Below are 24,498 nucleotides of genomic sequence, written 5' to 3' on the forward strand. Positions count from 1 at the left end.
ATTGAGATGTGGAAAAATACAAACGAGAAAAATAATCCGCTAGGTTTCCTCGATATTTGAGCCCGGGTTCTCCGCTTCCCAGCCAGTTACCTCGGCCGTTGCGCTATCGGCGCTCTCGGCGAGAAGCGTTTTGCCAAGTCTGTACATAAGCGGCAGTTGTAAAAGTTTCTTTCCTCGATTTCTGAAAAGGTATGCTGTTTGCGTATCCCATACCTGATGATAAAAAAATGCTCTATTTACAATTATCTATCGATCCAGCTAATTTTGAGTCGATTGCTCGTCATCACCTTTAGGGGTGATATTCTCAAAAACGGGAGGGTGTTGAGCCAAAATATCTTAGAGCCCACCGCTTTAGGTCGTACACAAGCGACCTGCCAAACCTGAGCCGAATCGGTTGGCCGTGTCTGAGGCCTTGCCCTTGTGAGTGCGACGTACTTGGTGGGCCATATTGACCAAGCCCCAGACTGCATCTGCCAGCCACGTGGCCCCTCGCCTGCGGACGCGAGATCGGGTCTGACGAAACAGACTCTAGGGCACCGGAACTGGCTTCGAAAATAACTTCATCTGCCTTGCCAGGCTGGTACTGCAATGCTCAACCAAGAGCCTTCACATGAATTTGCCTAAGTGCACGAATTTGTTACTACCCCCCACAGTCATTCAAAGTAAACGAGCGCCCGTGTTTGGGAAAGGTGGTAGAAACTACATCTTGTACTGACATCAGCTGTAATTATGATGAGAATAAAGACAGACAAATTCAGGTTCCCAGCGCGATCTTCCTCCTTGGCTCGGAAAATATGAGTGTGCAAAACGCTGCCGGCCGGTGTGGCCGTGCGGTTCTAGGAGCTACAGTCTGGAACCCCGTGACCGCAACGGTCGCAGGTTCGAATCCTGCCTCGGGCATGGATGTGTGTGATGTCCTTAGGTTGGTTACGTTTAAGTAGTTGTAGGGAGAGAAAAAAGTACGCTGCCCACCTCGATAAGACAAAACCACCAAAGTTACATGAGAGGCGGAATGACAGACGCTTTTCATAATTGTCGAATACCAACGTAACCTAAAGAAAGACTAGCATTTACACTCCAGTTATTAGCAAGCAAAGGCATTTCCGCTGGTGAATGTTTTGTATTTTAATACTTCCTGTACCTCAGATAGTTTGTGATGTCTGGATTGACATATGCGAAGCGCTTCACGGATTTTCTTAAAGTACGTACACCGAAGACAACATCAATAAAATACGATTAATGAAATGTGAAATATACGTATGACCTACTAAATAAGATACTTGACAAAATGTACTGTAGAGTCTATAAAAGTGTAAACTATTTTTATTTATCACAAAAAACCTGGACCATATGAGTGATACGACGATCGTTCAAGTAATCCAACACACTTTTTTCTGAAAACAGGTTGGTTTTTTTCAGGGTTCCAATACACCATATCCCCAACTCTTTTGGTTAGAATACCCTGTTTTTCAACATAATCTTCGTTCATTGCAACGGCCTTACACCACCTTACCGGGAAGACGTCCGCCCCGATAGCAGTAAGGATAGCCCTAACCTTGAATTCCCATATTTCACCTGGTATATAGGCAGCTCTCTGGGGTAGGTTTAGTCAGGAGCCAAGGCCTGAACCAGATTTCTTTGTTATAGGATGAAAAGTGGCGGTGGTCTATTTTTTTTTTAGTTCCATTTTCCTAAGGGGCTTTAAAATAAGAGCAAAAGAAAAAAAGAAGGAAAAAAAAGATGGTAGAGCACTTGCCCGCGAAAGGCAAGGTCCCGAGATCGAATCTCGGTCCGGCACAAAAAAAATGTATATACACTCCTGGAAATGGAAAAAAGAACACATTGACACCGGTGTGTCAGACCCACCATACTTGCTCCGGACACTGCGAGAGGGCTGTACAAGCAAAGATCACACGCACGGCACAGTGGACACACCAGGAACCGCGGTGTTGGCCGTCGAATGGCGCTAGCTGCGCAGCATTTATGCACCGCCACCGTCAGTGTCAGCCAGTTTGCCGTGGCATACGGAGCTCCATCGCAGTCTTTAACACTGGTAGCATGCCGCGACAGCGTGGACGTGAACCGTATGTGCAGTTGACGGACTTTGAGCGAGGGCGTATAGTGGGCATGCGGGAGGCCGGGTGGACGTACCGCCGAATTGCTCAACACGTGGGGCGTGAGGTCTCCACAGTACATCGATGTTGTCGCCAGTGGTCGGCGGAAGGTGCATGTGCCCGTCGACCTGGGACCGGACCGCAGCGATGCACGGATGCACGCCAAGACCGTAGGATCCTACGCAGTGCCATAGGGGACCGCACCGCCACTTCCCAGCAAATTAGGGACACTGTTGCTCCTGGAGTATCGGCGAGGGCCATTCACAACCGTCTCCATAAAGCTGGGCTACGGTCCCGCACACCGTTAGGCCGTCTTCCACTCACGCCCCAACATCGTGCAGCTCGCCTCCAGTGGTGTCGCGACAGGCGTGAATGGAGGGACGAATGGAGACGTGTCGTCTTCAGCGATGAGAGTCGCTTCTGCCTTGGTGCCAATGATGGTAGTATGCGTGTTTGGCGCCGTGCAGGTGAGCGCCACAATCAGGACTGCAAACGACCGAGGCACACAGGGCCAACACCCGGCATCATGGTGTGGGTAGCGATCTCCTGCACTGGCCGTACACCTCTGGTGATCGTCGAGGGGACATCGAATAGTGCACGGTACATCCAAACCGTCATCGAACCCATCGTTCTACCATTCCTAGACCGGCAAGGGAACTTGCTGTTCCAACAGGACAATGCACGTCCGCATGTATCCCGTGCCACCCAACGTGCTCTAGAAGGTGTAAGTCAACTACCCTGGCCAGCAAGACCTCCGGATCTGTCCCCCATTGAGCATGTTTGGGACTGGATGCAGTGTCGTCTCACGCGGTCTGCACGTCCAGCACGAACGCTGGTCCAACTGAGGCGACAGGTGGAAATGGCATGGCAAGCCGTTCCACAGGACTACATCCAGCATCTCTACGATCGTCTCCATGGGAGAATAGCAGCCTGCATTGCTGCGAAAGGTGGATATACACTGTACTAGTGCCGACATTGTGGATGCTCTGTTGCCTGTGTCTATGTGCCTGTGGTTCTGTCAGTGTGATCATGTGATGTATCTGACCCCAGGAATGTGTCAATAAAGTTTCCCCTTCCTGGGACAATGAATCCACGGTGTTCTTATTTCAATTTCCAGGAGTGTATATAGCTGAATGGTTAGCGTAACGGACTGCCGTTCTAAGGGGCCCGGGTTCGATTCCCGGCTGGGTTGGCGATTTTCTCCGCACAGGGACTGGGTGTCGTGTAGTCTTCATCATCATATCATCCCCAAAAGGCGCGCAGGTCGCCCAATGTGGCGTCGAATGTAGTAAGACCTACAACAAAGCGGCAGCGGGAGATGGGACAGGCTTTGCGTGACTTTGTTGCAACTATGGCAGACGCTTCTCCCCAATAAAGGTGCGAGTCCGAACAGGGCGACAGCGACCGACCGCGGCTACAGAAGACAGGTTGCAACGCTGCTGCCTGCAGTCGGTCCGTTGCGGAACGCAGCGACAGACATGCTATGCAGTTACCGGGAACAACTGTGCGAGGCGAGATGTCTGTTATGGTTCAAATGGCTCTGAGCATTATGGGACTAACTGCTGTGGTCATCAGTCCCCTAGAACTTAGAACTACTGAAACCTAACTAACCCAAGGACATCACACACATCCATGCCCGAGGCAGGATTCGAACCTGCGACCGTACCGGTAGCGCGGTTCCAGACTGTAGCGCCTAGAACAGCCACCATAATTCTTGTATCGTGCTGGATTCGTGACTACACGTTGCAAGCTGTTATTGCGCTGTTGTTGGAAGAGGAAGACGATGGCATTTTATTGTTGCATTCCAGGAAAAGACGAAAGCTGGTAATGACTTTATATAAAAGTAGAATTGCAGAAGGTAGTTAGTTACACAGCACTGATAAAAAGACATTAGTCAGGTGATGAAAATATCTTCAAGAGCTACTGTCGTTTAAATAAAAGACAGTTTAATTTCGTGCTCAGTTTTATTAAAGATGACATAATGCCACAGTGCCTAAGAAACGCAATAAGTGCAGAACAAAAATTATATTTGACGCTGAGGTAAGTCCAGAAAATGTTATACATTATTAGATTGTGAGGCATTTCCAAGACTTTGTGAGAGAGTTGTGGAGGTTGAAGGGCTGCTGTAATCACTTGGCTGATGTGTGCTGCATTGTGCAGCCGTTATTTCATAATCAGAAACGCTCATACTAATTTTTCTTTTGGCTTCTGCCTTATAAACTGGAGGTAAACTCCTTACAACTGTGCTGATGTGACGGAAAAATAAGTCAGTAACATCATCTTTGTGTTCCATAAAGGTTTTTAGTAAATTTTGCCTAATTTTGTCCCTTTCTTTCTACATTTTTAATATTGTATCATCATTACTACGAACTTTACTGCGTTTTCTTTTCAGTGTTGGCACATAACGTTCATCATTTGTTACCACAGATGTTTCAACACTAGTTCCTATTGTATGTGTTTCTGCCGTATCTTCTTCCTGGGTTGCCGAAAGTTCCAGTCGACGAGTTCGATCTCCACTGTCTTCTTGGCTTTTGTTGTATTGTCGTCTGTGATGATGTCAATGTAATATTTGTTCCTCCAGATCTGTGTTGTGCAACACTGTCAAGGAACAATAGCTGTTCGTGTCTTTCAGTTTTTTAATTTTTTGAGGCAGCAGAGACCGTTCCTCACCATGGTTTTGTTCACTGCCAGGTCTCCGTACACACTCTGCAAGATCCTATGAATATCTACTATGCTCCGGTTTTCCACCAAAAGAAACTTAATGTAGTTTAATTCTGTACTGGGAAATATTATAGTTAGAGCAGCAATTTCCGAGACAGTCAAGAAAACCTAAAGAAGTGGCTTTCACAAGCCCCTCCTCCCTCCCTCCCAACCAACCCTACGTTCACATCCCACCGGACAGTTTTTTTTAGTACTGTAGACTGGGACAACTTTCTCTAATTTTTTCTGCCTCTTTTGTTACTTAATAATTTTTAAAAAAAAGTTTTTGAAACTATCCCAAAACATTAGCCTTGATCTCTGGTTTCATAATATGTGGACAGATGACAACTTAGTTATGTATTTATACGTAAAGAAACATGAAAAAATCTTTGGCAAAGCTACCTGGCAAACTGGTTAAGTTTGCCAACTGTGTTCAAATGAGTGGAAGTCGCCGAAACAGTTACAGAAAACAAGCTTAAAGCACTGAAAACAATTTTCAGATTAGTATTAAACACTTCAATGCAAAGAAACTTACAAGGAAGATTATACTGAGACAAATTCAAATCACCAAAGGTAAAAATGCAAAGAAAAGTTTGACCTTTTCATAAGAAAAGCAAAATCTGCCTCGGTTTTGATAGTAAGAAGGAATCATTATCTGCACAATGTCTTTTACATTCACGAAAACTTCATCTCGAATATCCGGATTGTATGAATTTTTCCCTCCGTCTGTTGTAAGAAGATACAACACTTAGAACTCGCCCTCTCCGTAGAATTGAATACGTTTACCAAGAAAATCCTTGACACTTTTTTTTACCATAACTTTACCACGACAAACATTCCAAGGCTTAGTTGTGTTCAATCATGGATCATTCTGGCACTCATACTATTATGTTCACGAACGGTTGATAAATTTGATACCTGTGTGCTCCCAATTAGGTTCTAATGAGCTTTGATAATTTAGCGACTTGTGCAGAGACCCAAAAACTCTCGATTAAAGAAAAAGTGTGAATGAGGTGAGAAAAAGGCAAAGTTCTAGATTGGCAAAGTTGTCCCATTTTTACAAAGCTTCCTGGTGCAACATTGGGAAGTGATATTATTATAATAAATACACCACACAATTTTATTTTTCTTAACTCTGGAATTGTGGTCTCTCAGACCACGCGGAAGTTTTCTAACTCGCTCACCAAGGTCATTTCTGGCGGAATGTGTTTATACTCGTCCACGCTCCCTAAATCATCAAACCTACAATGTTTTATTCTCAACTGTGTTAACGCCTTCTTCGTTTCTTGTTGACACGTGTTAGTCGCATGTGTTGGGTCTCTTAGATAGCGCCACGTGAACTGCATACCTGTTTCCTTCAGTACAGTACAAAACGAGTTCGTAGGAAGGTGTGTTTTACAGATCCTATGTTTGATAAAGCTGTCAGTAATATAGATTAGGAAGTAGACAAAAAAGACGAAGCAGACAAAAAAGACGAAGATTTTACAATAGCCAGGGACAAAAAAAAAATGGTTCAAATGGCTCTGAGCACTATGGGATTCAACTGCTGTGGTCATTAGTCCCCTAGAACTTAGAACTACTTAAACCTAACTAACCTAAGGACATCACACACATCCATTCCCGAGGCAGGATTCGAACCTGCGACCGTAGCAGTCGCACGGTTCCGGACTGCGCGCCTAGAACCGCGAGAATAGCCAGGGACACAATTCGTCTAACGGAGGAGATCATTCAGGAGAAACTCAGGACAATTGTGATGAAGACCATTCTGTCTCTCTAACAAAATACTTGAAGTGTTCTGAGTGGTGAGAAAGATAAAATGTAGGTTCCAGCAATGATGTCAATTTTGCAGATTTTCTTTTTGTACCTATCGAGTGCAGTTTGTTCACAAAATGTTCAAATGTGTATGAATTCCTAAGGGACCAAACTGCTGAGTTCATCGCTCCCTAGACTTACACACTACTTGAACTAACTTATGCTAAGAACAACACACACATCCACCATGCCTCTGGGAGGACTCGGACCTCCGGCGGGAGGGGCCGTGAATGGCGGCGTAATTTGTTTACGCAAGTTTAAATCCTGGGATTTAGTTTTATGTGAAACCTTACTTGTTATAGACATACTATAATTTGTAGAATGTAAACGTATGATCTCTTACAGTTCGTTTATGTGCACTATTCAAAAAAACCACACAAAAGTACATAATTTTTTGTGACAAAAAGTAAAATATTCCAGGCTTTGTGAAGTGCAATAGAATCAACAGGGAGTATTTAAACGACTTTGAAATAACTTTACAAATAAATTTTATATAACTTATATTAAAAGTTTCATATAATTTGCGTCTTATACCGCGGTTTAATCATAGGGATACCAGAGACTCCACATCGTAATATGCACTACAGAAAAGTCACATCATGGGTTAATGGTATATACGATGCACTGAACAAAAGAAATCGAATCAGTGAGCAGGGTGGACGACTTTTGTAGACTACCAGAAAACGCGTTAAGACGAAAGAAAGGTACTTACGAAGACAAGGAAACAACAACAACAAAACTACAGTGTGCGTCTAATCTGTCGTTCATTGTTTGCCCTTTGCAATGAAAGTATTGGCGCCTCTACCGGGTGATTTATGGAACTTGATAGGGTGCAAGATATAATCTTTTTTTCAAAAAGTGGCCACGTTGCCCTTGTTGGCAAAGTTCATTACACTCGCCCTCAACACTACTCAAAAATTTGCGACTACACATTTTTTTTTTCCCCTTGTTCCGCTAAGTTTCATTCGTTGACTGGACTCTCGCTTCATCGCTTCTCAGTTCTCCATTCGTAGTTCTCGCTATTTCCGTTCTGGGAGTTGTATTCATTTCCAGTAACAAAACGACATCAGTGCTCTCGGATCTCCAATCTCTATTTTTTTTCCATTTTGTGCCTGCTATCACTTACTGCAGGAAGACTAAGTCACTGACTTGTTCAATTGTTGCATAAAGTAGATTATTGTACTGAAAGACATGCTAAAAAGGAGTAGTACATTGTATTTGTAGTAACAACCAGTCTACCTCCATTGCCAAGCGGTCAGGGTGCCTGATGCCGTTCGGAGGACACGAGTTCAGTTCCTGGTACTGCCAGGGATTTTTCCTTTGTGGGGGGACTGGAACGGGCTGCAATCACCCTCGAGATGCCAGTTGAGGAGCTACTTGAATGGGAACCAGCGATTACAGTGTTTGGAAACTTTGGATGTACTGTGCTCTCCCCATGTCCCTCCATACCGCATCCGTATAACGCCAAAATGGCAGAGAAAGACAGTCATGTAGTCTTGATCGCTGAATTACATTACCCGTAATAAGAACCACCCAGAAAAAGGGCGGAAGAATAGAACTAATTAATAAAAAGATGTAACGGTGAGTTACTATGTGTTATATTTTCATTAATGTGTAGGTGTTCAATATTTTTATGCATTTATTTATAACAATTTTTGTAGTAGTTTCAATCTTAGAAGAAATATGTAACTGAATTACCTTTTCAGTGTTTCTATTTTACAAGTTTCTGTTTGAAGATCTTTTACGTTTTTCGGAACACGCAATTCTCAGTTTACCCTGCAAAAACGCCACGCTTCACTGTCCCAGTAAGGTATGAAACAGGGAAGCAGGCAGAAATTCTCTCACACCCCGTGACAGATTTTCAGTTATGACCAACCAAAAGCCCTGCACATCTGCATCCAAGGAACTTGCCCTTTGTACCGAAACAATACTATGAACCAGTCAGAAAATACTTTACTAGAATTTGAAGAAAAATTCCTGCAAGGCACTTCAGAGCTCTATGGTGCACCTTGAAAGCTCATGTTTTCAACTGACCTCCGGATTCTTATCTAACTAAAATGGACTCCATTCAGCTTCTCGTACAGTGCGACTTTTATGGAGAGCCATTCGGCCTTTCGAATGCTCCATCCGCATGCACAGGGGGGACTTCTTCCCATATCCTATTTCTTTACGGGTTTCAGTGCCAAACAACTTTATGACTCTTCTGTTCACTTTCCCTCTGGAGTCCAGCTAAAAGATAATTCATTGCGGCTGAAATAACAAGACTCGTTCATCGTATCAGTAGGAGAGGAGAAATGGAATAATTAGCAGTGCAGTCATTGGGCAGTAATGGCTACTTCTTACAGTCTTCATGAAGGCTAAGCGATTTGACTACGGATCATTGAGATCTGCATATTAAATTGCAGAAAAAGGTTATGTGACAGTTTGTGCATAAACTGCCACATAATACTCTCTGATATAAGGTATGTGGTCAGGGGGGGGGGGGGGGGTGGTCGAAGTATACCGCAACAAGGTATTTTACAATTTCTTTCGAATTCGAAACAGGGTATGGGCCTAGTGGTCACTTACTGACATGCCTCCTAATTCCAGCAATAAAATGCCTTAGCGTCTGCCACAGCATAGATTTTGACGCCTTATGTGACAGGTTTCGATGGACTATATTGAATAAACGAACAGCGTCCATGATACGAGTGCCACATTTTATTATCAGTAACAGATTGCTCATGCTGTAAGATTGTCTTCTATTTTGAACAAATCTGTCAAAAATATATCTTATGGCAGCAAGTTTATCAAGCTTCCTTCTTTCCTGTCGGGTTGGTGCTTTCATCAAATCGAAGACTCCTCTCAGTTAATAAAAACCTTCGAGAACTCGTGGCCACTCTCATGTCATTCCCGTCCTATCATTTACCCGTACCTCTTTCACATTTACCATTTGTTTGTATTTCAAGATGGTTTGAATAAAATACCAGTAGTGGCCAATACTTCTCTGCTTAAATCAGTACAAGTTTGGGGCCGTGCGTACATGGGCATAATTTTTCGATTTTTAAATTAGTGTGTCTCCGGATTGCCACAATCATGTTTACATCTAAAATTTTCGAAAATATGTCAGTTGGAGATATATCCTTCTTGGATAAGCTAACATTCTTATCAATTTGACTTTCACCATTTTATAACTTTATCCCTCCCAGCACAAAAATATTCAGCACTTGTTTCATCTTCGTCCTCTTCACCACTACCCACAACTTCAGTTTCAGAATCGTGGTCAGCGTTTATTGCTTCTTCCTCGCTCAAGTCTGAATCGCTTTCCTCAATATTTCGAGTTGACTGACTATTACTTTTTATGTCATTCTCCTCTTCTGCTGATTTTGCAGAATATTAGTATTATCTACAAGTTTCATAGGGCTCATTCTAATAAAAATACTACGAATGTACATCAGCCAGACAATTGCTTAATCAATTGCATTGGGAAGAAAAGTAGGCGCAACAAAGGAATGGGGAGGTGCAAACGTTAACAAGAGTATTGTCGCCAGGAATAGCTGGGCCGATATTCCGAGAAGTTCGGTGGAGGGTGAGTTGACTTATTCCCTTACAGTATCTGTTACAAATGCCTTTTTTTCGTAACGCTTTGCTGCACAACTTGTGAATATCTAGTATGTGGCTTCATTATGGTGTAGCAATCCCCTCACTAATAGCGATTTGGACGCCCAAGGTACATTCGACTTCTTATTTTACGAGGGGATACTATCTTTCTCTATCTTACCCTGAACAGTGGTAAGCAGGTGTACGTAATACAACGGCGGAGGTTAAAAATACTGCATACTGTTGTGTGTGGTCTTCAGTCCTGAGACTTATTCAGCGCTTTTTCTGTAGTTATTGCTCCTTAAGCACATTGTTGTCTATTCTATGCTAGACTGTGTTTGTTGGTCTGGCCTGTACCAACAAATAAAACCTGTGGACGTGAGTTGACTTATTTTCTTGTAGTATTTGTTAAAAAGGCCTTTTTCGTAACGCTTTGCTGCCCAACTTGTGAATAGGTCGTTTGTGGCTTCATTATGGTGTAGCAGTACTCTCGTTAATAGCGATTATGAACGCACAAGGTACATTCGAATTCTTAGTGTACGAGGGGATACTATATCTACCTTGTCCTGAAATTAAGCACTGAACACATCTCAGACTCCACTTCAGTTACTGTGCGGAACCGCTTATTAATAGACTACAGAAAACACTTAAAGTTTTCATTTAGTATTATCGCGATATCTGTTCTAATCTGGAGTTCGTGGGATTGTGACGTATTGATGTTTCACAGTATCTGTACGAAATTGTTCATGTGAAATGCTACACAGTTCGAACATATTTTACGAAAGATGAGGAAGGGTGGAAATAAAAATTTCGAAACAAATTATGGGCCGTCTTCATAAAATGTGCTCAGTTACACCTACCCCGTTTTTTATTTATATCCAAGGAGAAATCTATCATGTTAAAAATAGCACAGCTTTTGTTCTCCATTATCCGTAACTGTGTAGAAAATGCTTGTCGAACGCTTCATGAGTGCCAGAAAGATGAGGAAAACGAACAGTGCACTTTCTGTATAACGTTTTTTTTGAGGGCCAGTAGTGCACACGGATGTCAGCATGCTTGTATAACACCAATTACTTTCTCATCCTTATAAAACGCTGGTGGAATGAAATGAAGATTTCAGTGTAGGGTCTATTCAATGCTGCGTTATATTCGCTGTGCTTATCTGTGCCTTTCTCTTGCGACACGCATAGATTTTTTTTTTTATCCGGTCTGAAAAAAGGATAAAATCACATACTACGTATGACAAAACGCCTGTGAATAAGCAGAACAGGGGAACATCTAAAATAAAATTAGCTTGAAAACTACGCCATGTGCATAGTCGCGGCACAAGGAAATTAGTGGAATTTCGTCAAAGTTACCAGTTAAGATGGAGAATGTGGCGTTGGAACATCAACTATCGAATTACGTGATCTCCACATTAACCGTGGTACTGATTTCTGAATTCCTTAACACGTAACGTTAAACATTCCTGTTGAAACTTCCAGTTTATTAATGTTGCGTCGCCAATTACTGTGTGGTTCATTCTATTTAACACTAAATGTAAAGCTGTTACAGATTTTAAGACTAAATCATACATGTTTCGTTGCTACAGCTTGTATGTTGTTGAGTAAATCAATGTGCATTAGCTAACAAAAAAGAAATTAAATGAAAATATACTAGCAGGTGGGCACACTCTAATTCAAAGATTTTGCCGCACGTCATCAAGAAGCAGAGTGGCGCAGTGGAAGCGTGCTGGGCCCATAACCCAGAGGTCCGTGGATCGAAACCACGCTCTGCTAAAATTTTTATTCTTATCAGTTAGCTTGTAACAACTTAACTTTTATCCCTGATGTAAAGGAATAGCAACAGAGTTGAAACAAAGTTCATAAATAGATTTCTAACGTTGAAACCGCCGACTTTTTTTTAAAGAGAGACAGTCAAATCAAAAATCCGTTCAGCCTTCCAAATTGTTATTTTATTGAGCAACCAGTTTCGGCGGTACATTACGCCGTCGCCAGGCCCACTGACCGACGTGTAGGAAGATTGCCACCTCTGGTCCACTCAAAATAGGGGCCAGCATTTAGTGACTGCTATCTGTAGATTTTTGAAACAGCGATTACTATCTTTTTTTAATGGTGTAAATGAGATAAAAAGTCGATCGTTTATTATGTAAAACGCAATATAATGTCAAACTTATAAAATAATATAAATATTAATTATTGTTCTGCTATCTGGCGTTTTTCTGTCATCTTCATTGCTTGCACCACTTCCTTTGGGACGTGTCAGTAACGTGCATTTATTAGTGTTCGAAATAACGGGAAGAATGGAGTCAGATATATGACTCATCTCATTAAATAATTGCACCTGCTCATCAAAGAGGAATTCCTTCCTTGCCAGGGAAGTATTTTTCCTTGTTACTGTAAACACTACTATTGCTCTTTGAGAATACAAGCTGACACGGAATACTTTCGATGCAAACTGTGCACGATATGAGTGCAAGCTTTGAGTAATGAAAAGTATCATATCGCTAATATTAGGTAAGTTAACAATAAACAGTTTTCAAGTTCATTAAACGGGTTGGCATTAGGATCGCAATTCCAGCAGTCCTGCAGCAGCTATAACGATTTTAGCTTCCAGAATTCAGTTTAGTTTCTTGCAACAGCGAATGGTCTATTGTTGCTCAGCATAAGCGTATAGTTTCAGAAAGTAATGACTAGACTGCGGATTTTCACGTAAAAGTGCATTTTAGACACCTCATTTAGGGTCTATAAATCGTATGGCCGTAAAAGGTATTATGAAGTAAAACTAAATGTAATGCAAAATACACATTGGTCACATATGAGCATACTACTATTAATTAAAAACAAGGGAAATGAAAATATCCACAGCTGCACATCACAGCAAACATACTACTGTAATGTTTAAACTGGCCCAAACCAATTTTTCTCGATAAAAATGCAATATAAAAAAGATCAGCCATATGTTGAAATACATATAATATGTAATTTCTTAAATGCCAGATAAACCAGTGGTTTCAAACATTCGGACCTTAGTTGCCTTCACAGTAAATAACTAAACCTGCCCTATGGCGTTTGTGGGTCAGTATTAATTTGCGAAAAAGAACGTTCTACATCAACGAGTGTGAAAGGGACTAGTGCGTTAACAAAATTTTCTTTACCGTGGACAGTAATTTATTTGCGTTGCCTAATTCTAGCCTTAACTTGCTCTGCTCTGCATTTGATACCACGTGCTACGTAAGTTAACGCATCATCAAAGAGGATAATGCTTTAAGCAATTGGAACGCAGCAGCCATATATGCGGCGGCATTTATGAATGCAAGAAGCACCATGTTTTCATCCACGCCAGTTTGGATATAGCAACTTCAGCGCATTGTTGACAAAGTGTGTAACTGTCTGCTGATTAGTCTTTGAGAGTTTTTTGAACAAATCAAATAAGCCTACAATCAGGTTTGCACTATACCGGCCTAGACTGTCAGTAGTTTCATCAACAAAAATCTATATCAAAAAATTTTGAACAAGGGTGCACGTTCAGAGACCGTAAATAGTTACAATTGAAAGAAGACAGCCCTCTGTCACTATTTTTAAAGAATCAACCGGGTTTCAACACTGCTAGGAGTGTCTTCCTCAGAATATAAATCAAAGAATGGTCCATAACATGGTCTCAGAATTTTGACTAAAAACGTATGATACAGAGTATAAGTACAGAATTATCGTGAAAGACTGGCAGTACTTATATGTCATTTATAAAATAATAAATATGCGAAAAGGGCATTAGTCACAAAGATATTTAACAAAAAAAAAAAAATGTGGTGGCAAGCCACTAAGGGTTGCTCGTTACTTATGCGGTTACGGGTTGCAAATGGAAATCTATATAACCAAGAAGAGTGGCGAGATCGTTTTACTACAGTGGCTAGGCAGCTTAAACTCTCCCCTTGTGTACCTATGTATTTTTTTTTTCATAGTAGATCCGTTCAAGCCCCTTTGGAAACAAGTCGTTGGCTAGGATTTTATGCGCTACAGATTTCTTGTTTCAAATATCGCCTCCGACTCCTTTAACCAATTCTAATGTTTTGAAAATATTATAATAATTCCATGTTACATTGAAGACGTGGGTACCATTTAGAATTTTAAAGCGAGAATAGGCAAAAATAGGCTTTATCGTCAAAATAGTCTGTTTTAGATGCTATAAGATTATCGCTTTCAAGTTTAATTAGTCATTGAATGTATAAGTACAAGTTGATTTGCAACTAGGAATTCAAGAAAAGAATAAGCTGTAAACAAGAATAGCTTTTAACCTTAAGGTCTGCTTTCTGCTTATATACCTAAAGTCGCGGTCATGTTCACCGTGAGCCTCCGTGGCGCAATCGGCTAGCGCGTTCGGCTGTTAACCGAAAGGTTGGTGGTTCGAGCCCACCCGGGGGCGTAAATTTTTTTCTTATTAAACGAATGGGTGGTACAACTTACGTAAAGAATGTACGAAAAAAATTAATGCCACGAAAGGATGACGTATAATAAGTGTTAACATGAAGAGAAGAGTGTTGATGCGAAGTAACTCCGTTAGCTTGACCTCAACTGTGAGTGAATCCGAAACGTCTGAGAGCTGTCTGGTCGTAACGTAGACAACCCCCCCCCCCCCCCCCCTTCTTTTGTTTACGAAGCCCACGCCTGTGCGTAGCGCTTTTCGCCCCCAGCCAAGCACCAAACGCGATGTCATTAGTCTCCGACGCAGACAGCGGGGCACTTCTTCCGTTAATGGCTTAGCGCCTTACAACAGGCTGCACTTTCCCTCTCGACCGTCGCCCCTGCAATGATTTATGTGAGCATACTACTGACTCCTTTCTTTAAAAAGACCTCTCCGAACTTCTCAAGGAAACGTCTCAGCTTCCTAACAGACGCAGTCGCACATACAGTGCAGCTCGGTCGGGAGCAGAGTTATTTTGCCACTGCATCCATCCTACTACTTATTCGTATACCATTGCTTCTACACTTTTCATCATAACCTTCCAATAAGTCCTCAAACAAGTCAGCATTCTATATTTAATCCTCCTAAATCTTATATTACGTTTTCTTTTTTTTCTTTTCTTTTTTTTTTTTTTTTTTTTTTTAGTACTGCAGTGACTTAATAGAGGTAGGTAACTGTGTGTGGGGAGAAACAAAAATGTTTCAAGCAAATCGGCTCGATTCTTTGTCCAATTTATAGCGTAAAGTGATACCTTTTCCGTGCTGTTACTCGCCGATCAACTCCTTGCGGCGAAATTACTATCTTCTTACTGAACATGCTGTCAGCTTAATACTTATCGAGCTAATTACATACGTGACATTGGATACGTAGAGCTGGATCCATATTGTCAGCTGCAAATGTGATACGTTATCAAACACCAATCGAAAATTAAAATGGTGATAGGGGCCGCTGAGAGCCCGGGTAAGGTGTGTGATTGGACCCCGTCTCCAAATATACCAATTTTATTGTTATTTTAAAGAAAGTTTCACATAATTTAAAAATTACGAATTTCGAGAAATATTGGACATAACGTAAAAAAACTCATTACGATAAAACTTGAATAAATGTAAGTTCTTATTAAACATTAAACATGTGTTCACAATGACGTAATTGGTCCGTGCACGACGTTGCGCGGTACCAATAAGCTCGAAAACGCCGCGAAAATGCGATTTTTCAGGGACTAATACCTCGGGTTATGTTGGTCACAGAGAGAAAGGGTAATGTATTTTGTACAGTCCTCGGTCTAGCGACCTATCGAAAGAACAGGCATGCTGTAGGTATCCTAAAGTACAGGATCGAAATTTAAAATTACATACTTTCTCCAGCCCAGGCAAGTTAAGTAAACCGGTTTGTTCTTTTGCGTTAGATGTGGTCTAGGGCGGGCTTTAAGCACTTTATACAAGCAAGATTTCTTCTTGAGCGGTCCCTGAGAAAAATCACCAAAAACCACGAAAAGTACCAGTTGTGGGGATGGCCGCGTCTGTAACTTTTTTCGGTATCGTAACACAGAGGTTCAAAGCTGTCGTAATAATGCAATAAAATGTGCGCCTAATATCCAGCTCCAGGCGTAAATGTAGTTTTAACTGACGTTGTTAACATATGGCAAGGATTCTAGGGTCATTGCAAGAGTTCAGAGGTCAGCAAGCTATATTTTAAATGACGTTTTTAATCTTTCATGACACAAATCGTAAGCTGGGTGTTTACGATGAACTGCGATCGATGAGCAGAGTACTGAATAAAAACGTAAAGCAAACGTTCTGTTAATCTTATATTATGCGTACTAATTTGTTGTTTACATTTATGGTAGTACATAAATGTGGCGAAGCACATAAATAAGCTGTGAGAACTTTACTTCACTTTAGTATTCGTTTTATATAAGCTGGACATGCTGTTGTCGCAGGGAAAAGAAAGGAGGCAGCGGAAAAATGCTCCTGTTGGAGCACAAAAAGGCGAATATGTTCGTCTTTAAGAGACCCTGACACAAAAGTGGGGAACCGACTGTCTCAGTCCTCATTCCGCCTTTCTCGCCAAAAATTTTGGCATTATGAAAATCATTTGACAGATAATGCACTTATAAATATTTTCCAGCTTTATGTCTGTTTCTGACATCGCTAATGTGTTTTGCAAGAAGTGGATCAAAGTGACTCAAGAGCTCAAATATTCCGAGGAAATTTCCATTACTTCGATCTCCTATTTTTTGTGCGGAACCTCTGAAGGCCAAGTATCTTTGAACAAGAAATAATGTCACACCAAATAACATGACAGTTCCCACGTAAGTTCGCTGCTCCACTTAGAAACAAACAAAAAAGATTACCTCTACTTCCGAGCGTCAGCACGGGCAATATACCGCCTTCATATCATTTCATTTCCTCATTTTCACGCTTTTTCCAGCCGACTGTATGTTCTTCTTGTTGTGGCCTTCAGTCCGAAGACTGGCTCAATGCAGCTCTCCATGCTACTCTATCCTGTGCAAGCCTCTTCATCTCCGAATAATTACTGCAACTTACTTCCTTCTAAATGTGCTTGCTGTATTTATTTCTTAGTCTGCCTCTACGATTTTTCCCCCACACCTCCCTCCAGTGCTAAATTTGTCATCCCTTGATGACTCGGAATGTGTCCTACTACCCGATCCTTTCTTCTGATCCGCTTCATCAGTTTCGTGATCTACCGATCTAATCTTCAGCATTATTCTGTAGCATCATACTTCAGAAAGCTCTGTTCTCTTCTTGTCTAAACAATTTATCACCCAAGTTTTACCACTGAAAACAAAAATACCTCCAAAAAAACTTTCAATCACTTAAATCTATTCTCATTGTTAATAGATTTCTCTTATTCAGAAACGCTGTTCTTGCTATTGCCAGTCTACAATTTACATCCTCTCTACTTCGGCCATCATCAGTTATTTTGCTGCTCAAATAGCAAAACTCATCTACTACTTTAAGTGTCTCGTTTCCTAATAAAAATCCTCCGCAGCACCTTGTTTAATTCGACTTCATTCCATTATCCTTGTCTTGCTTTTGTTGGTATTTATCTTATATCCATCTTTCCAGACATTGGCCATTCCGTTTAATTCCTCTTCCAAGTCATTTGCTTTCTCTGCGGCTAATTGCAGTCTCATCGGGAAACCTCAAAGTTTTTTTTTTAATTTTTGCTCAACTTTAATTCCTACTCCAAATTTTCTTTGATTGCCGTTACTGCTAACCCGGTCTACAGATTGAATAACATCGGGGATAGGCTACAATCCTGTCTCACTCCCTTCTCAACCATTGCTTCTCTTTCACGCCCGTCGATTCTTATAATTGCCGTCTGGTTTCTGTATAAGTTCCCTGTATTTTACGCCCAGCTATCTTCAGAATTTTAAAGACATTATTCCAGTGAGCGTTGTCAAAATCTTTCTCCAAATTTACAAATGCTATCCTCTAAAGTAAGGAGTAGGGTCGCTTCACGGGTTCCTCCATATCTCTGAAATGGGAACTGATCTTTCCTGATATCAGCTTCTACCAGTTTTTCCAATCTTCCGTAACAGATCCGTGTCAGTATCTTGCAACCACGACGTTTGATAACTCGGTAATTTCCACACCTGTCAGCACCAGATTTCTTTGGAATTGTACAGTTATTACATTCTTCTTTAAGGCTGGGGGTATTTCGCCTTTCTCATACATCTTTCACAGCGGATGGATTAGTTTTGTCAGGGCTGGCTCACTCAAGGCTACCAGTAGTCCTGACGGAATGTCGTCTCCTCCCGGGGCCTTTTTTCGACTTTGGACATTCAGTGCTTCGCCAACATTATGCAAACAGAAATATTTTATTTTATGTTTACTCTTGACTGCAAAATATTTTATGCATACTCGTTAGCCGTGTAAAATCACTTTATGACTGAATCAGAAGCACCTTTTCTTTGAATGTTGTTGGCAAACCTACCGAATTATAACGACGGTTCGCACGTGTTGCCATGTGTATTTGTTCGGAAAATGTTTTGGTAGGATTTCCAACAACATTTAAGAAAGCGCACTTCCAATTCCCTCACAAGGTGATTTTAGTGCACGATGTCTAGAGAAAGTGCATTCAAAATTAAAAACGAAACTGAATTGTATGCAATTGGCCTTTATGACTCAAAGAACTAGGGAACTGAAGTGAAAGGGTTCTGAGGTAATGTTCTTTGATTTATGGTATGATACAAAATTTGTTTTACAGTGACAGTTTGATATTCGCCAAATTAGCACCTTCACGGATAGGAACCTTGAGAGGCTTGGGCACCTCATGAGTAACTTAGAAGTATATATCCTCGGCATAACGAAGCAACTTAAATCACTTAATAAATGGAATATGTGTCCAACCTTCTGATTGGGACTTCGGCCGTTCACTTACGTAATAAAATGGAACACCTACAGCCGTGTTTACACCGTTATTTATTATATGGCTATTATATAGCTATCAGTGTCTGTGCTTCAGTACGGCATCTTCAGGCCCTAACTGACGCTGAAGGGTTTAACTCCAATCGCATATGCGATTCATCAGTGGCCAACATCTATGAACTGGTTTTCGCAGACTCCCTGTACCAACGATTCTGTGTTGGCAATTGGTGGTTGGAGACACAGCATCGTTGATACAGAGACGTTGGCCACTGATGACTCGTGTATGCGAGACCTGAAGATGGTGTACTGAAGCACCGAAACTGGTAGCCATATAATAAATAACATCGTAAGGAGGGCTGCAGGTATTCCATTTTACTGCACAACAAAAGAAAGTCTTTCGCTCCAGATTGTATACCAGTTGGGATACTTTCACAGTATGCAATGGCTCCGCACTTAACAATCATACACAACCGCCAGATCGTCGAAAGATCCATACGTACGCAAAGACTGGAAAGTTGCACAGGTCACACCAATATTCAAGAAACCCAGTAGGAGTCATCGCCTAAATTACAGGCTCTACCATTAACGTCAATGTGCAGCGGGATTTTAGAACACACATTGTGCTCAAACATTATGAATTACCTCGGAGAGAACGGTCTATTGACATATAGTCAACACTGATTAGAAAACGTCGTTCTTGTGAAACTCGACTAGCTCTTTACTCACACTTACAAGGGATTTCAAACTGATTCTGTATTTTTAGACTTTCAGAAGGCTTTGACACAGTACCTCACAAGCGGCTTGTAATCAAATTACGTGCTTATGGAATATCGTCTTAGTTATGCGTCTGGATTTGTGATTTCCTGTCAGAGAGGTCACGGTTCCCAGTAATTGACGGAAGATCAATTAGTAAAACAAAAATGATTTCTAGTGTTGCCCAAGGGAGTATTGTAGGGCCTCTACTGTTCCTCAGCTATAGAAACTATTTAGGAGACAATCTGTGCAGCCGCCTTAGTTTATTTGCAGACGATGCTGTCGTTTATCATCTAGTAAAGTCATCAAAAGATCAAAACCAATTGCAAAAAGGTCTAGAAAAGATATCTATGTGGTGCGAAAATTGGCAACTTATCCTAAATAATGGTTAGTGTGAGGTCATCTACACGAGTGCTGAAAGCGTTAAACGTCGGCTACACGATAAATCAGTCAAATCTAGAGACCATAAATGCAACTAAATGCCTAGGAATTACAATTACGAACAACCTACATTGGAAAGAACACCAGAAAATGTTGCGAGGAAAGTGGACTAAAGTCTACGGTTTATTGCCAGAACACTCAGAAGATGCAACAGATCTACTAAAGAGACAACCTACACTACGCTTGTCCGTTCTCATTTGGAGTACTGCTGCGCGTGTGGGATCGTTGCCAGAGAGGATTAACAGACTACATCGAGAAAGTTCAAAGAAGAGCAGCACGTTTGCACTATAGAAAATAGGGGACATGATATGACATTTGGGGTGGACATCATTAAGACAAAGGCTTACTCGTTGCGGCGGGATCTTACCATGAAAGTTCAATGGTCAAATTTCTCCTCCGAGTACGAAAATATTTTATCGCTCTACAAAAAGCGATCGTCATAATAAAATAATACGAAATGATATAGGTGTTTGTTTTTCCTGTGCGCTGTTCGAGTGTAGAATTAGTATGAAGATGGTTCGATGAACCCTCTGCCAGGCACTTAAGCGTGATTTGCAGAGCAGTCATGGATATATAGACGTAGATGAGGCCTGCACCCCAAGCACTTCCCTCCCCCCTTTCCCCCTACCCTTTCCCTTCTCCCTCCTCCTCCCGCTCCCTCTCCTCCTCCTCCTCCTCCTCCTCCTTCTCCTCCTCCTCGCCCCCCCCCCCCCTCACCCTACTTACCCTCTCTCGTCGGGCCTGATAGCATCTACCTGTTGGCATACATGTGCGTGTGCGAGGAGAACAAGCTGTGCTTTTTGAACTGTGCTTCCTAGAACCATCAAGTTTAAATTGTTTACCTGATCCAGTTTCCTACCAGACATTAAGGGCACTTGTGTGTAATTTTCTACAAACGTCGAAACCGGTCACCTTAATAAATAAATCGTGATCAAGACTGTTTTTAATTGTAAATATTTGTAACACGTTGATCACTACCACTCCCATAATGTATTCAAAAGTAATTCATCAAAATCGGTCTAGCCATTTCGGAGAAGTATAGCAACTAACACTGCGACACGAGAATTTTATATATAAGAAGGGTTATGGAAGAAGTACGAAACCCAGTTACATGTTTATATACTGTCCAGTAACATCGATGTGACCTCCTGTCAAAGGCCTGACTAACCACCTTTTGCAGCGCCAGACGTGCAGGAAGAGTCAATAAGGTTCTGGAAGGTACCGACAGAGATGTAGAGCCATGAAGGCTCCAGTGGCGTGGCCAGCTGCGCTAGGTTTCTAGACTGAGAATCCACGGCGCGAACAGCACGACCAAAGGTGTGCCCACAGATTATCGGTTAGGTTTAAATCTGGGAAGTCTGGTGACCAGACGAGTACGGTAAACATCCTGGTGCTCTTCGAACCACGCACGTACACTGCGAGCTGTGTTAAAGTTGCATTGTCCTGCCGGTAAGATTAAATTGTGCCGAGGAAAATAAACTTAATGTAGGAGAAGACGTGCTGCCCGAGGATTGATGCATACTTGTGTTAATCCACTGTGCCTTCCAGAACGACGAGGTAACGCAGGAAATGCCACGAAAAACATTTCCCACGCCATAACGCTCCCTCCTAGTTGCAAGATGTTTGCTTTCAGACGTTCCACACCGTACACGCCAGCGGCCATCTGTCCGATGGAGGATGGAGGAAATACGTGATTCATCTGAAAAGGCTACCTGTCGCCACTCAGTGCACATCCGGTTGCGATATGGCGTGTAAATTCCAGGCGACGTCGCCGATGAACAGTAGTCAGCATAGGTGCATGAACCAAGAGCCTGCTGCGGCGGCCCGGATATGCCGCTACGTTCTCTGAACGGATGAGTCACCTGGACGGCCAGTTGGTCAACAGTTGCACGTCTGTTGGACCGCACACATATCTGGAGCCGTCGTTCACTCCAGTAGTCAATGGCCCGCGATGCAGCAAAGCTGCCTCGACACCGGTTTTAGATAGCGCCATTTTACGATTCACGCTATATCCTAACCATGGCGGCGCCCGAACAGTGTACAGACAGGCGTTTCGGAAATACTTCCATTCTTGGCCCAAAAGCCAATGACCATGCCCTTTTGGATGTCAGATAACGCATTGCGACAACAATTGCAGTGTTCCCCCCCCCCCCCCCTCCCCGCCACTATATACAGGGTGTCACAAAAAGGTAGGACCAAATTGTCAGGAAACATTCCTCACGCACAAAAAATGGCTCTGACCACTATGGGACTTAACATCTATGGTCATCAGTCCCCTAGAACTTAGAACTACTTAAACCTAACTAACCTAAGGACAACACACAACACCCAGCCATCACGAGGCAGAGAAAATCCCTGACCCCGCCGGGAATCGAACCCGGCCTCACATACAAAGAAAGAAAATATGTTATGTGGACATGTGTCCGGAAACGATTACTTTCCATGTTAGAGCTCATTTCATTACTTGTCTTCAAATCACATTAATCATGGAATGGAAACACACAGCAACAGAACGTACCAGCGTGACTTCAAACACTCTGTTACAGGAAATGTTCAAAACGTCCTCCGTTACCGAGGATACGTGCATCCACCCTCCGTCGCATGAAATCCCTGATGCGCTGATGCTGCCCTGGAGAATGGAGTATTGTATCACAGCCGTCCACAATACGAGCACGAAGAGTCTCTACATTGATACCGGGGTTGCGTAGACAAGAGCTTTCAAATGCCAACATAAATGAAAGTCGAGAGGGTTGAGGTCAGGAGAGCGTGGAGGCCATGGAATTGGTCCGCCTCTACCAATCCATCGGTCACCGAATCTGTTGTTGAGAAGCGTACGAACACTTCGACTGAAATGTGCAGGAGCTGCATCGTCCACATGTTGTGTCGTACTTGTAAAGGCACATGTTCTAGCAGCACAGGTAGAGTATCCCGTATGAAATCATGATAACGTGCTCCATTGAGCGTAGGTGGAAGAACATGGGGCCCAATCAAGACATCACCAACAATCCCTGCCCAAACCAGAAAATCTGTGTTGATGACGTGATTGCATGATTGCGTGCGGATTCTCGTCAGCCCACACATGTTGATTGTGAAAATATACTATTTGATCACGTTGAAATGAAGCCTCATCCGTAAAGAGAACATTTGCACTGAAATGACGATTGACACATTGTTGGATGAACCATTCGCAGAAGTGTACCCGTGGAGGCCAATCAGCTGCTAACAGTGCCTGCACACGCTGTACATGGTACGGAAACAACTTGTTCTCCCGTAGCAGTCTCCATACAGTGACGTGGTCAACGTTACCTTGTACAGCAGGAACTTCTCTGACGCTGACATTAGGGTTATCGTCAAATGCACGAAGAATTGCCTCGTCCATTGCAGGTGTGCTCGTCGTTCTAGGTCTTCCCCAATCGCGAGTCATAGGCTGGAATGTTCCGTGCTCCCTAAGACGCCGATCAATTGCTTCGAACGTCTTCCTGGCGGAACACCTTCGTTCTGGAAATCTGTCTCCATACAAGCGCACCCCGCCACGGCTATTGCCCCGTGCTAATCCATACATCAAATGGGCATCTGCCAACCCCGCATTTGTAAACATTGCACTAACTGCAAAACCACGTTCGTGATGAACACTAACCTGTTGATGCTACTTACTGATGTGCTTGATGCTACTACTGTAGAGCAATGAGTTGCATGTCAACACAACCACCGAAGTCAACATTACCTTCCTTCAGTTGCGCCAACTGGCGGTGAATCGAAGAAGTACAGTACTTTCTGACGAGCCGGCCGCCGTGGACGTGCGGTTCTAGGCGCTTAAGTGTGTAACCGCTACGGTCGCAGGTTCGAATCCTGCCTCGGGCATGGATGTGTGTGATGTCCTTAGGTTAGTTAGGTTTAAGTAGTTCTAAGTTCTAGCGGACTTATGACCACAGATGTTGACTCCCATAGTGCTCGGAGCCATTTGAACCGTTTTTTAACATACTGACGATACTAAAATGAGCTCTAATATGGAAATTAAGCGTTTCCGGACACATGTCCACATAACATCTTTTCTTTATTTGTGTGTGAGGAATGTTCCCTGAAAGTTTGGCCGTATCTTTTTGTAACACCCTGTATACTCTCCATTGCTAGTGCACGTTGCCGCCGAACGTGGGCAGTGGTCACATTATGTGACTGAACTGGGTAAATATGTCTTTCACATAATCCCAGAATGCTCTATGAAAACTCTGAGTGTCTCTACCAGC

General features: G+C 42.5%; 1 protein-coding gene and 2 non-coding genes across 3 annotated transcripts in view; all 3 read left to right on the forward strand.

Annotated features, from left to right (window-relative positions):
- Window positions 1-24,498, forward strand: part of LOC126284998 (chordin-like protein 1) — a 527,874-nt gene that overhangs the window by 157,441 nt on the left and 345,935 nt on the right. The gene's annotated exons all lie outside the window — the stretch shown is intronic.
- On the forward strand, window positions 11,912-11,983 carry Trnam-cau (transfer RNA methionine (anticodon CAU)). The gene has a single exon. It is a non-coding gene; the product is annotated as a tRNA-Met (tRNA).
- Window positions 14,554-14,627, forward strand: Trnan-guu (transfer RNA asparagine (anticodon GUU)). Its single transcript has one exon. It is a non-coding gene; the product is annotated as a tRNA-Asn (tRNA).

The sequence above is a fragment of the Schistocerca gregaria genome, chromosome 1, assembly GCF_023897955.1.
Source record: "Schistocerca gregaria isolate iqSchGreg1 chromosome 1, iqSchGreg1.2, whole genome shotgun sequence".
Taxonomy (NCBI): domain Eukaryota; kingdom Metazoa; phylum Arthropoda; class Insecta; order Orthoptera; family Acrididae; genus Schistocerca; species Schistocerca gregaria.